The sequence below is a fragment of the Macrobrachium nipponense genome, chromosome 20 (assembly GCF_015104395.2).
Source record: "Macrobrachium nipponense isolate FS-2020 chromosome 20, ASM1510439v2, whole genome shotgun sequence".
Lineage (NCBI taxonomy): Eukaryota > Metazoa > Arthropoda > Malacostraca > Decapoda > Palaemonidae > Macrobrachium > Macrobrachium nipponense.
In genome coordinates this window covers 55,175,911-55,190,420 of record NC_061089.1, presented here as the reverse complement: position 1 = coordinate 55,190,420, position 14,510 = coordinate 55,175,911, and positions in this window count along the sequence as shown.

Here is a 14,510-nt window from a genome sequence, read left to right as displayed (position 1 = left end):
CCCTTGAACAGCATCCAGGAAATCATTAAGAGATGATTTAGGAATTTAAGGACTCATCTGCAAATTATCAGATATACAAATGCTGATAATTTTATTTCCAAGAATGATTTTGCTGGAGTATTTGTTCCGTTTTCACCTGTGTTAACAGCAATCACTATCTAGGTAAGACCTAGATGAGTTGTATCTGAATAATCAGTGCAGTTAATTGCGCCGACCCACGTATGCGCATGCGCACTTTTTACGGCAGCCGGTATTAAACGCCGATTAACCTATGGTTACAGCAGTTTGCTTGCTCTTTGGTGGTAGTTAGCATTTTTGAAGTCACGGATCTTTGCAGCAAGCCCCGCCTCTTATTTCGAAAGGCGATAATATCTTACGGAAATTAACAGCAAATTATATTCAGTATAATTCGTATAGCCTATCATACTGTCACTTTAAAGCTGAACATAGGCCTATTTATGGTTGAGCTTCAACAAGTAAGAGAGACATACTGCATCTTAATAGAAAATTCTTTTCAGTGGTTTTTATTGATGTCGAAGGAAATTGATCGTTCTTATATTTGTTATTGCAAATGCTCGCTGCTAAGAAAGTTTAACATCATGAGAAATAGAAATTACCAAGTGTACAATAATGTAAACCAGTCCTTCACTTAAGATTTATTAAAGGGTGAATAGAATGAGATTCAATAATGTAAAAAATAATTTATAAATGGTTAAAGGTGGTTAATAAAATTGTTTTCAGAGTAAATGAATTTGCGAACAGCGAATCTAAGTTGTGATCAGGCAAACCTAATTTACAGAAAGAAAAAAAAACGTAGCATTGCGAAACACTCCTTACGTAATTTTCATTTCCCTTTATTTTTCTGTTACCAATTTTAGACAACCATTGCTAATTTAATAAAGATGAAAAGAACCACAGTTTAAATCAACTTTGCGGAACCACTGCCTACCAATCAGTTTCAAGGCACGGTCGTGACGTAGACAGCGGACGAGTTGCAGCTGCAAAGAGCCATGACTTTTTGTTATAGTCTACCATCGGTTGGTGCGTGTTGTGCCGTCGTGAACTACTTGAGTTTCTGAGCGAATGAATACAAATATGGTATGAGATTCCAATCACTCCTGGAGACAGGAATATAAACTACTTAGAACGCATGGAGGATTTTATTGTATGGAACATACTGACAGCAGTAGTTTAAACCAGCTAGTTGTAATATTGTGTATGTTTCGGCAACTAAATATTTTGATATAATAAGGTAAGTGACCTGTTGAACTGTCTCCTAGTATAGAACCGGCATATAATGCTCTCTGCCGCTAGGCCTAGTTTGACGCGGAGGGTATAAGGGACCCCATACACTGAACGATTGTCTGAATCGCTCTCAAAAGCATTTGTGTATTGGTTTGTCTGAATGTAAAAGTGGGCGGAGTTTCGTGGTCTGAACGATCCCAGTGGAAATCTGTCACGACCAGGTTGCTGGCTTGCGACTTTAAGGCTGTCTGTCATAAACAGGTCGTTCAATGTATGTTTGTCTGCCGGCACAACGCTATCGCACACGTCTCCCATTTCTTCCCGAGACAAAATCTTTGTTCAGACTGAAATCGGTGTGGAAGTCGTTCATACTGTCTGAGTAGTGTGTGTTTGTCGATAACGACAATCGTTCAGGCAATCGTTCATACAATTGTTCAGTGTATGGGGCCCTATACTCGTCATGTTAGATGTGCAGAGCCCAAAGCTTATTTAATAGCACTATGCCAGGTGAAGGAACTCGAGCAAGTGCTGGCATAAAATTACTTTGCGCAAAGTTCGACGTATAGTAGAGGAAATTGATTCTGAATTCTTATAGGCCTAGCACACACTGCTCCCAATTTTACACCGCTGGCGAGGGTAGTGCACAAAGTAAGCTTAACAAGTTTTTTCAGTTAATTGTCATTCAGAATGTAGTAGTAAATACTGGAAACTAATATATAGCAAGATTACCCATTTTTAACTGACATTATGTTTATGAGCAAGTTAATACCGTAGGGTAATTGGATTTTCATATCGTATCATTTCGATATGAGCAAGATATCATCTTGAGATATTCCAAAGCATTTTGTATTACTGCTGTATAGTTTCGCTATCGCTAGAATAGGCTAGGATGCATGTCCGAAGAGATAATATTGTTCTGCCTTTAAGCAAGCTGCGACCAGCTAAAATAGGCCTAACGTACCGAACTCTTCTGCCCTTATACCAACATTTACGCTCGACTTTATGGTTTAATTTCTCCTTCACCATCAGTTAGATCACCTAACCTTTTCTACGTAAGGCCCTAAAAGTCAGAGTTTGTTTTATTATTTTTGATTTGTTTGTATACAATTTTTTTTCATGTATGCTATGAAGTATTGGATTGATATCTTCGAACAAATTGGCTTCGGAGCCATTTTTCATATGACTCTGTGGTCTCACATTGCTCCATCGACCACGTTAAAAGTTTCCAAAGTTTATATCTTGCATCGCAAATCCTCAGTTCATTCTTCGGGATCTTTCCTAGATAGTGACCCCCACGGTATGTATCCACTTTTGCGGCGTGTTTTGTGCAAGCCCGTTGGGGATGGCCGTAAAAACAAAAACAAAAAAAGTCTGTAACTATCAGAATGATAATAATCCTAAAGAACTATTAGTCCTAAATAACGATCCCCGAACTTTGCAGGGGGTCACTATCTAGGGAAGATCCATTCTCTGTATCTGTTTTTTTTCATCCACAAGAACTTCGATTGCAACTGTAATAACAAATCTGGAACGTGTACATTTGAAGGTCAACAACTTGGGAGAGTTTCTCTCTCAGTCGCACAGTGCACTCGCAGCATATCATAAAATGAATGAATGTGTCGTGACGAGCCTTGATAGATGCCGTAGTTACGAAGTTAAAGAAGGCTGAATAAATATTGATGTCTCTATACCTGTAATTAATGATCGGGGAAAGGGCGAACGTTTTGGAGACTGGAAGCGGAGGAAGAGAAGTAGTCACACACACACACACACACACACACACACACACACACACACACACACACACACACACAGAGCGCTACAGTTACAAATGTTACATTAAGGAAAATGATTAAGACGAAGATTAGGTTCTGGGATGTGTTAATTGGAGAAGATTGGGAGTGCGGTCCCATTTGACCTTTGAATGAGACAGGATAGATTGAGGACCTGGCGGAAGAATGTACGGAATTAAGGGCCCGAATTTGGTTTATGCAAGTGGCAGTATTTATATAAAAAAGTGAAAACTATTCTTTGAAAATGTTTTTCTTATTTTATGAAATTAATTTGTAAAATGTTAAATTTTTTTAAGCTTTTGGCAATTATGTTAAGGTTTTTACCTTCAGAATGTTCGTTATGTCACTAGTTTTGTTGCGTCACATTGGTCAGTTCAGAGAGAGAGAGAGAGAGAGAGAGAGAGGAGTCCTGTCATGATGGGGTTGGGGGGAATGCTGGTAAATGGTAACAAGTAGTACTAGACGGTGAATTAGTTTCTTTGAATATACGCAGCTGGAGGTAGGCCTACTTTAATACATTGAGGGAGGTTACATGACGCTTGGATGATGTCTTCACGTGACCAATAAATGAATCGTTTATATTTTTGCTGTACGCAATGCCGCTTTAATGACGGCGTTATTTTTTGGGGCTTTGGTTTTCAAAGGATTTACAACTCTTAGAGCTAACTATACCTTCTGTCAAGGGAAATATAACTTCCAGAGCAAAACCCATTATTTGTCAGACGACAGAGCTTTTCTAGAGTAAGACAGTATTTGTCAAATACTATTGTAGATACTGGAACATATTCCAACTATGAACTATTGCTTAAAGGCTCAAACGCTTGTATAAAAAAAACTTTTAAGTTTTCTGCATAAACACATAAACACACACGCTCGTATTTTTGTACTCCCTTTTACCTCCTCATACTTATTCCTAATGAACACCATATTCTTTAGAAGCTTGAATTTCAAGTCAATGGTCCCTGTGGGCTTGTTCCATATGAATAGGGGTCATCTTTTGAATAATAATAATAATAATAATAATAATAATAATAATAATAATAATAATAATAATAATAATAATAATTCTGTAGCTCCAATCTCAGGCTGTTGGTTACTGTCGTTGTGGTGGTCAGTTGCTGGATGACGACCTCCAAGTACCTGAACGTCTTCCCCTTCAATTGGGTTGAATACCTGGCTGCCAGACAAAGCTCCTCTGTTGCCAGAGGTTCCATTTACGTCGTTGTCGTTTATTCCTTCAGGGAAAGATCCTCTGGGACTATGGTATCAGAACAGATAGGGTGAGACGTGCAAGTAGACCAGACGTGACGTTGATTGACAATACCATGGGACACCAGAGTTGAAAAGAAAGAGAAAGAAAAAATGGATAAGAATCAAGGTCTGAAAATAGAAATAAGAAGGATATGGGATATGCCGGTGGAAATTGTAACCATAATCATAGGAGCACTAGGCACGATCCCAAGATCCCTGAAAAGGAATCTAGAAAAACTAGAGGCTGAAGTAGCTCCAGGACTCATGCAGAAGAGTGTGATCCTAGAAATGGCGCACATAGTAAGAAAAGTGATGGACTCCTAAGGAGGCAGGATGCAACCCGGAACCCCACACTATAAATACCACCCAGTCGAATTGGAGGACTGTGATAGAGCAAAAAAAAAGAAAAAAAAAAAAGAAATAATAATAATAATAATTATAATAATAATTGGGAAGTAGACCTTTTAAACAACTTCTGTTGAAAATAATGGCCGATTCAGCTGCATTAATTTTATACATGACTTTCTCAAGTCTCCTTATTGTTGATTTTTCAGCATTGCTTAGACAATGTGCCAGTGGAGGACATGTCAAAAACGGTGGATTCAAGGAACAGTTATTATCCTGCATGGGAAATATATCAGTCTTGTTTCTATCTCTCTCTCTGAGAGAGAGAGAGAGAGAGAGAGAGAGAGAGAGAGAGAGAGAGAGAGAGAGAGAGATTGATTGATGTATTTCCCATGCAGAATAATAATTGTCCCTTGAATCTACCATTTTTGGCATGTCCTCCATTGACACGTTGCTTGCCAGTCTAAGCAACGCTGAAAATTCAACAATAAGGAGACTTGAGAACGTCCTGTACGAGTATAAAATTGATAATGATAATAATAACAACACTGACTCTTCTTCCTCGTTCATTTCTCGTCATTCTCTGTTCCCTCTTTTGGTTGGGTGTCTTTTATATCTTTTGGTTACTATCTTATTATCTCTCCTTACATTTTTCTGTTTGTGTTCTATCCATCGCCTTCTCTTGTTTCCTTTCCATTCTCCATCTCTTGTGCCTACTTTTCTTTTAACATTTCTAAAAAAGAAAAAGAAAAGATACGGAAGGGTATCGTATTTTTACAATGACTTTCCCAGTTCTGCATGAGGTGAGACATTGCACCCAAAGGAGACATTCAAGATTGATAGCCGTGACTTTGGGCTACGCGAACGGAGATGCCTATTACACAGGTGATGTTTTTTTTTTTTTTTTTTTTTTTTTGAATGCTATTTGATGGGAAGGAAGAGGTGAAAATGTCTGAACAAAAGATAGCAGATTCTAATAGAAATCATGACAGATTCGACTGAAAATTATTACTATCATTATTTTTCGAATGAACCCTTTTCATATGGAACAATCAAACAGGGAACATTGACTAGAAATTCAAGCTTCCAAAGAATATGGTGTTCATTAGAAAGGAGTAAGAGGCAGTAAAAGGAAATACAGAAAGAGCAGATCTCACTTATTAAAAAAATTAATAATAGATAGAAATATATTAAAATGCAAGGAGAATAGCGCTAGGGAAGTGATAAAAAGAGATGAATTTTAGTTGAAATATTGCTGTTATGATGGATTCCAATGAAAATGTGAATAAAACAGATTCTTGTCGAGGTATTACAATTATTCGAGGTATTACAATTATGATAGGTTAGATTAAAAAAGTGAATATAAAAATGAGAGGGGAAAACGGAATTTAGCAATGAAAGTCGTAGCTGAAATACGAATGCAATATTGATAATTTCCAGTGATAATGCGATTGCACAGTGGACAAGTTCCGTTGAAAATATTTAAGCAAAAATGGCAGGGTTGGGCAGAAAATGTGAATGCAGTCCGAGTAACAGTATTGTTTATAGGAAAATGGAATATTGTTTATACAGTAGTGACAGACTGTCATTGTGGCATGGCATAATAGGAGGTAAAAATGTCATTTGTCACTGTCATTTTGTCATTTCGATTTCTGTGGATCTTGGAAGGAGTCTGAAAGTTTATTCTAATTTGTACAATATTGCCTGATTAAAAGACGATTCTCATTGATTCATGAGAAACCTTCATTTGAAAAATGATATAATTTCTGTTTCCATAAAATCACGTGTGAAGATTTTGTAGTTTTAAAGCAGAATTTAAAATGGTCTCGCAAAATCACGTATTTTCAAAAGGCCGGCGCTCGTAATTTTCCACGAGAATCTCTGTTCTGTTCTCTTTAAGGGGAGACCCTGGACGTTTTGAAACGCCAGTTGTCGAAAAGTGCTGATTTGTTTCATTGGCGTCATCACATTCCGTCTCTTCTCGTTTATCTTATCTCGCCAATTTTCGTGCTTCTTGTAACGCCTTGTATCTCTTTCCTGTATCGCTTCTCCGTCTCTCCCATCCCTCTACATTTCTACGCATTTCCCCCACCTTTACCTTTCTGCATCTCATTTCTCTCTTCTCTCTACCTTACCTTATATATCTTCTTTGTGTCTCTACCCTGTTACCCCTACCTCTATCTCTTTCATTTATCTACTTCTTTAGACTTTCAATAACCCTACCGTTACCACGTCTTTCCTTCCCGCCTTTTCTCTCTCTACCTTTCTGTACCTTTCCTACTTCTACCCATTTCCTAGCTCATGCTTCCGCCATATGGTCCCCCCCTCCCCTTCACCCCCTCACCCCCATCCATTTCTCCTGCTCAGCCCGCCGCTTTGGTGGTCATCATCTAGAATTGGCCGTTTTATCTATCCATGCAAATTACCTTCATTAGTACCTTCCAGTAATTATAGGGATCTGAGATTGTGTCAGTCATGCGCTTATCCTTCTCCTCCTTTTCTCCTCTTTCTTTATCTCCTCGTTTTTCTCCTCCGTCTACTTCTCCGAATTTTAGAGGGTAGTCTCGGCTTGTATACTTGATTTCCGTTGTCATTTAAAACTTCTTGTTTTTTGTGTGTTTTTTTTTTGAGAGAAAATGTCTTGAGGTTTGAGTTATTCCGTTGTTTAATTAGCGTAATAAGATGAAACTTATCTCTCTCTCTCTCTCTTATAAGAAATTCAGCTTCGTTTTCTCAGGATTACTTCAAGAGGTTGCTGATCTTGTATCTTATGCTAAAGGGATGAACAACATGTCCTTGTGAAGCCCGGACCCGAAGAAAAGTAGTGAGTCATGGTCCTTATTTTGATTCCTGATAGACGTACTTCTGACTCTAGTTCTTGACAGGTTTGCATCTTACTTTGGTTCCTCTACAAATAACCTCCGGAGGGATGTAGTGTCGTCAGTGCACCCCACGCGGTTTGCTGTAGGTGTTACTTGAGGTTCTTTGCAGCGTCCCTTCGGCCCCTAGCTACAACCTGTTTCATTCCTTTTAATGTACTTCCATTCATATTCTCTTTCTTCCATCTTACTTTCCATCCTCTCCTAACAATTGATTCATAGTGCAACTGTGAGGTTTTCCTCCAGTTACACATTTCAGACCTTCTATACTCTCAATTTCCCTTTCAGGGCTGTATGACCTCATAGGTCCCAGTGCTTGGCCTTTGGCCTAAATTTGATATTCTTTTCCCCTCCAAAAATAATAATAATGAAAAAGAGAAATATAATTTAAAGCCATAAATATTCATCTTCGGTAATGAAGCATTTTACAGTGACTGTTGACCAATAGATATTCCTTAGTTCGTGTCTTCGTGTCCCTCGTAGGGGGCGGGCGATAGTGCTGTCAGTACACCTCACATGGTGCACCGTAGGCAATACTAAAGTTACTTTGCTGGGTTCATTCGGCCACTATCTGCAGCATCTTTCATTCCTTTTTTTGTACCCCCGTTCATATTCTCTTTCTTCCACCTGACTTACCACCCTTTCTAACAAATGTTTTACAGTGCAACTGCGAGGTTGTTCTGTTCAACCTTTCAAACCTTCTTGCTAATAATTTCCCTTTCAGCGCTGAATGATCGCATAGGTCCCAGGGCTTGGCCATTGGCCTAAATTCTATAACCCATCTATCCTTAGTTCGTAGAACAAAAACCCAAAAGGTTATATTATTTTCTTTTTGAGTAAAATACAGTTTTTGCCTTGTAATTTTTAGTTACTTCAAAAAGTTTTTTTTTTTTTTTTCATACCGGACATATAAATGTCTCCTTTGATAGTTTTTTTTTTAACGTTTCTTTCCTGACAGCCAAATCGATGACTCGTAGTTTACAAAAATGCGAGTATTCAAAGTTTCTTTTCCAACTCAGTTACTACTTATATAGGTCATTTATACAAAGTTAAGCGATGTTCTCTCTCTCTCTCTCTCTCTCTCTCTCTCTCTCTCTCTCTCTCTCTCTCAAGTTCTTAAACACAAAACTTTGAAATTTTGAAGATGAATAAAGAAAACTCTGGAGATGAAAATACCGGACTAATTGGCTCTTTGTTCTAAGAAGCTGTAAAATAATTCGAGGGGACTTCTCTACTTAGAAAAGAAACTCAGACTTAATACTTAAGATCCAAAGTTGTTTACAATATATTCCACATGAATATACTAAATATTGACCATAGATTTTTGTTTGTTTAACTCAAAATTCATCATATACAACAACCCCAATTAATCTACTACTTAACCCCTTGGTGGTGGGGGTAGTACCGTCATCGCACCTCACACGGGGCACTGTAGGCTTTACTTAGGTTGTTTGCAGCGTTCCGTCGGCCCCTATCTGCAACCCCTTTCATTCCTTTTGCTGTACCTCCATTCATATTCTTCCATCTTATTTTCATTTTCCACCCTCTCTTAATGATTATTTCTTGAAGCAGCTGCGAGATTTTTCCTCCTTTACGCTTTTAAAACATTTCTACTCTCAGTTTTCGTTTCAGCGCTGAATGACCTCAAAGGTCCCAGCGCTGAATGAACTCATAGATCCCAGCGCTTGGCCTTCCCAATAATATGGAGAGGTGAAATACACAAAATATCCCCAAACCCAGGACAGGTACGGAATCTGATACGCAAATATCATCATTAGAAAGAGACAGATTTAGTTTAGAAGAGAAGTTATGTACATCTTAGTTTAAGCAGATTTCTGAGTTGGTTAACAGCTCTCCTGGGGCTGGCCCGAAGGATTAGATATTTTTTCGTTGCAAGGAACCAATTGGTTACCTAACAACGGGACCTATAGCTTATTGTGGATCCGAACCACATTATATCGAGAAATGAATTTCTAATCACCAGAAATGAATTCCTCTGATTCTACATTGGCAGAGCAGAGAATCGAACTCGCGCCTGATGAACTGGTGGGCGAGCACGTAACCTACTCGTCCAACGAGGAACTAGGAAACTTGGACTGATTAGCAGGAAGGTGGAAGGGAAATCGTATGGGAACTTCGATGGGTGGTGATGGGTGGTGGCAGTTGCGGCCTGACTTGAGGTGCAGTGTTTATGGATAATGTGATATCGATGCACCTCTATTGCGAATTTTTTTTACTGCTCTCTCTCTCTCTGTCAACCAATCTGGGGATGGCTTGGGGAGGCGTCATGCTAATCTCTTTAGTAAGGTATGTACTATATGGCACTTCTTAGTCTTTTATAATTCAAAGTTATGATTCTGACAAATTTTTTTTTCTGTTATTGATTTCTTGTATATGATTATGAAGTTACCAGCCGCCTAAAATCTAGAGCAAAATAGGCCTACATCACAGGGACACCAGAGCGAGACTTCAGTAACGAGAATGATTTCAATAAAAGTATTCTTGTTTCAAATCGTATTCCTTCCCACATGTTGCCCCGAGGTGAACGAGGCTTTAGAAGACAAAAAAATGTCTTCTGTGACTCGTGTCTACTTATTTGCCATAATACGAAAATGGAAATATTTTATATGTCTATGAAATCCTACCAATGAATTTGAGATGACAAACATCACATGGTCTGACGACCACGAAGATTGCGTATGGATTCTCCAATATCTCGCGTGGGCCAAATACACACGGTTTTTTCTTAAAGATATTTCTCCTCCATGTGATTGGGTGTGACGTCACCTTAACTTTTCATACGGTGGTATTAGAGGTATACATCTAGTTTAGGAATTGTGGAATACCAGTTATCATGCAAATAGCTCTCGGTGAAAAATTGTGATTCATGTGTTCTTGTTGGGAAGAAATTTTGGTTTATTTATATGCCAATTGTTCCTGTGCGGTATCGATGACCATTACTGACGCAGCGTTTGTTGATTATACTAAATCAATCAGATCGATCTTCTAATAAGAGAAAAAGACATTATTTTGATGTATGTCTTGGAATTATTTATGATAAATATTAAGCACAAAATATTATACATTCAATTTAATTCCTGGATACTCTCCAGTTAAAGGACTATTTAAAGTTCTTATGTAACGTTTTTACAAAAAGAGGTATTCTGAGTGGGTACAATCTCTGTTCCATTGACCCCATTCATTAAGCATGGAAGTTTGGTTGTATCATTGCCGTCTTCAAGTTTCTCTCTCTCTCTCTCTCTCTCTCTCTCTCTCTCTCTCTCTCTCTCTCTCTCTCTCTCTCTCTAAGATCTTCATTTGGTATTCTTATCATTGACTTGCTGTCTAATTGAATTTTTTTAGAAAGTTCTTTGATCAGCAGTTCGGTGGACTCATTTTGAAATAAATTGCTTTGTAATAAATTCCTTTTTGTTCGTCTTTTACTTAGAAGGATATTGGAGCAGGCAAAATGTATATTTTCCTGTTTTTCTCCAACGTTTGTAATTCTGTATTATTTATACAGAATCAATGTCTCATTTACAGCATATAGTTCCAGGTAAAACTGCATAGCTTCTTTGCACAGGTATAGTTCCAAATAAACTTCTTGGTTCTTTTAAAGAAATATAATTCAAAATATAACCCAGAGCTCCTTTGAGGAAATATTACTCCAAATAATGTTTCATGCGACCTTTATAGAAACAGCTCCAAATGAAACGTCGTAGCTCATTTATAGAATTTTAGTTCCATGTAATACTTCGTAGCTCCTTTATAGAAATAATGGTCTAGCTCAGTCTTGTCCAAACACTTTCGCCTATTGTACCTTTTATTACCTTCTCCTACTGTTACGTACCCCGCCCCCCTCGCCCACCATGGCTGACCAAACTCAGTTTTATTTAGGATAATCATGCAAATAGTATATTAATTATGAAAAGACTGATAGGAGTGTTGGTCAATAAATTCAAATTTATTACACAAATAAAAATGATGATTTAATAACAAAATGCTTGAAAATTACTTACACAACTTAATGTGAGATGTGAGGCTGATGTTCACTGTTGTGTGTGTGTGTGTGTGTGTGTGTTCCTTGTTTGTTCACGTACTCTCATGACTATGTACGCGTACCCCAGTTTGGACAACACTGGTCTAGCGAACACCCAACAGCTCCTTTATTGAAATATAGTTCCCAAAAATACTATGTATCTCATTTTTAGCGTTCATTTCTACCTATTTTTTAAAAGAGTATTCTTATTGTGAACAGTATATCGATATTATAAATATGGCGTCTCATGCTGTCACTCCAGTGGAACCGTTTCTTTAAAACATGACAGATACAAATTCAATGAAGTGTCCGTGTAACCCAGTGACACACTCAATCATGTAGGCCTAAGCGGAGAAATCATTATTTCTGTTCTTTTTTTTTCCTAGACACTGCCAAATTTTCTCTCTCTCTCTCTCTCTCTCTGCAACCCGTTTTTTCTTTTTTTTAAATTCCAATTCCAAATGGCCTTTTTCTATTATTCTTCCTCGTCTATATCATTCCCCTCCCGATGCAAACTGGAACCCAGAAAAGTCCCTCTGGGGGAAATGAAACGGATGTTCTACGCAGCGAGTAAACACAATCAAATGGAATCTAATCTTGAGAGAAAAATATCACACGGCAAACCGTGAATAGTAGCTATCGGACCATGAGCGAACTTTGAAAGGACGACCCGAGGATTGCTTGTGGAAAGAGTTGTAAGGGCTTCTTTCTGATACCCCCGGCCCTTTCCCTTTCCTGCTGTATAGAAAATGGAAAGTGACCTACTGCAAGGGAACAAAAGAAAACGTTTGGAAACAACGGTCGCTGTTTTATCGCTTCTGGGCTGGTGAAAAAGAGACGGGAGATAAATCAGCTGTACAAGGGCCGATGAATGACAGCGAGCTTGAGAATCACAGTAATGACTACCAGATCCTGGTTGTAGAGGGGACGAAGAAGAGATTAGAACCGACTGTGTCTCCAGTTCACCTCTTGTTCTTTTCATCTATTGCCATACTTGTGTTTGTGATCACATAATATGACTCTCAAGAATAACACCTGAAGAAGCACTTACCATGTAGAAAAAGACCAGGTATTGTTTTCTGCCATGAGAATCTGTTAAGAGTTGGCGTATAAGGGAACAAAAGGAAACTAGCCATTCTGAACAACTGTGAATGTTGTAAATAAACCCAGTTTTCTATATAATGACGAACTCCGGTGCGTGGGATTTTATTTAGATCTGTATTTATAGATTTATGTCCATTTTAAAGTTATTCCTTTCTGCAGTTAACCAATTATCTAAAGCGCCTCAATGGCGTGGTCGGTATGGTGTTGACGTGCCACCTCGGTGGCCGCGAGTTCGATTCTCGGGCATTCCATTGAGGGGTTAGAGATGTGCATTTCTGGTGATAGAAGTTCACTCTCGACGTGTTTCGGAAGTCACGTAAAGCCGTTGGTCCCGTTGCAGAATAACCACTGGTTCCATGCAAAGTAAAAACAACATACAAACATACAAAAACCAATTATCTAGTTGCATATAAGCGTATAAAGTCTCAACCGTGTTCTCATTTATTATATAAGTATCTTTTACTTTTTTGTTTATGAATTAATTATTTACTTATCAATCTATTTCTGAGCATAATCTCAGGCCGGGTATTCACGCACAGGCTTACCAGTCAGTCTCCCTGTCAGTTCATCGAACCTGACGTTAAAACGTACGTGTGGACGACAGTTTGTGGGCGGAGTCAGTCCACTCACCAAAACTGATGAACTGATGGTATTACCTAAAGTTCTTTCGACTGACTGACCGGTGATCGCAAGTGTGGACGGGTAACCAACGATTTTATGACAGTTCGCCGCCGGATTTCGTCCGGGAAGGATCTCAGCCGCATGGACTAGAATATGAATAAACTATGTATATAGGCCTAATTCACTTTGTTAGACCATGCGGTGCTATTGTAGACTGTTGCCAGTCCAAATCTTGTGATAAATATAAGAACAAAAAATTTCCATGCGATAGACAATTTGGTATTGGCCAAGACAGTGTCCTGCCTTTTTATGAAAGGTGTTACTAGTGAAAGTAGGCTTCACGGTCTATTTCATAAATAACTGAACCAGGCCCCAGGTCTAATTTAGCCTGATTTATTAATATTGTACGCGAATAGACATCTCTCTTTAATAGGCACTATTTAGACCATACCCTGTTATGCCTTTTTGCTTCTTTCCTATTTTGAAGGGAATTGCCGCAGCAGATAGTCGTTGTAGCTCTACATCCTTATCACCCAGCGGAGTTTCCATCACTGCCATATAACAGTTGTAGCCACGACGAAGGCTGGGCAAGAAATGAGGGCAATGACCTCGAGTTGACTGTCCGACTGACAGTTCTACTCTGTACCTGTGGACGCTCATTTGTCGAACGGTCGTGAATTTGTTTATCGGCCGTTTTATTTTAGCCTTTTTAGCCTTTCTAGGGGACCGTTGTAGTCTCAAAGTTGTTATTGTTAGTATTATTAATTTTTTTTGGTCTATCACAGTCCTCCAATTCGACTGGGTGGTATTTATAGTGTGGGTTTCTGGGTTGCATCCTGCCACCTTAGGAGTCCATCACTTTTCTTACTATGTGTGCCGTTTCTAGGATCACACTCTTCTGCATGAGTCCTGGAGCTACTTCAGCCTCTAGTTTTTCTAGATTCCTTTTCAGGGATCTTGGGATCGTGCCTAGTGTTCCTATGATTATGGGTACAATTTCCACTGGCTTATCCCATATCATTCTTATTTCTATTTTCAGGTCTTGATACTTATCCATTTTTTCTCTCTCTTTCTCTTTAACTCTGGTGTCCCATGGTATTGCGACATCAATGAGTGATTCTCCTTGATATTGTCAATCAAATTATTATTATTATTATTTTCAGAAGATGACCCTATCCATATGGAACAAGCCCACCACAGGGGAGATTGTCTAGAAATTCAAGCTTCCAAAGA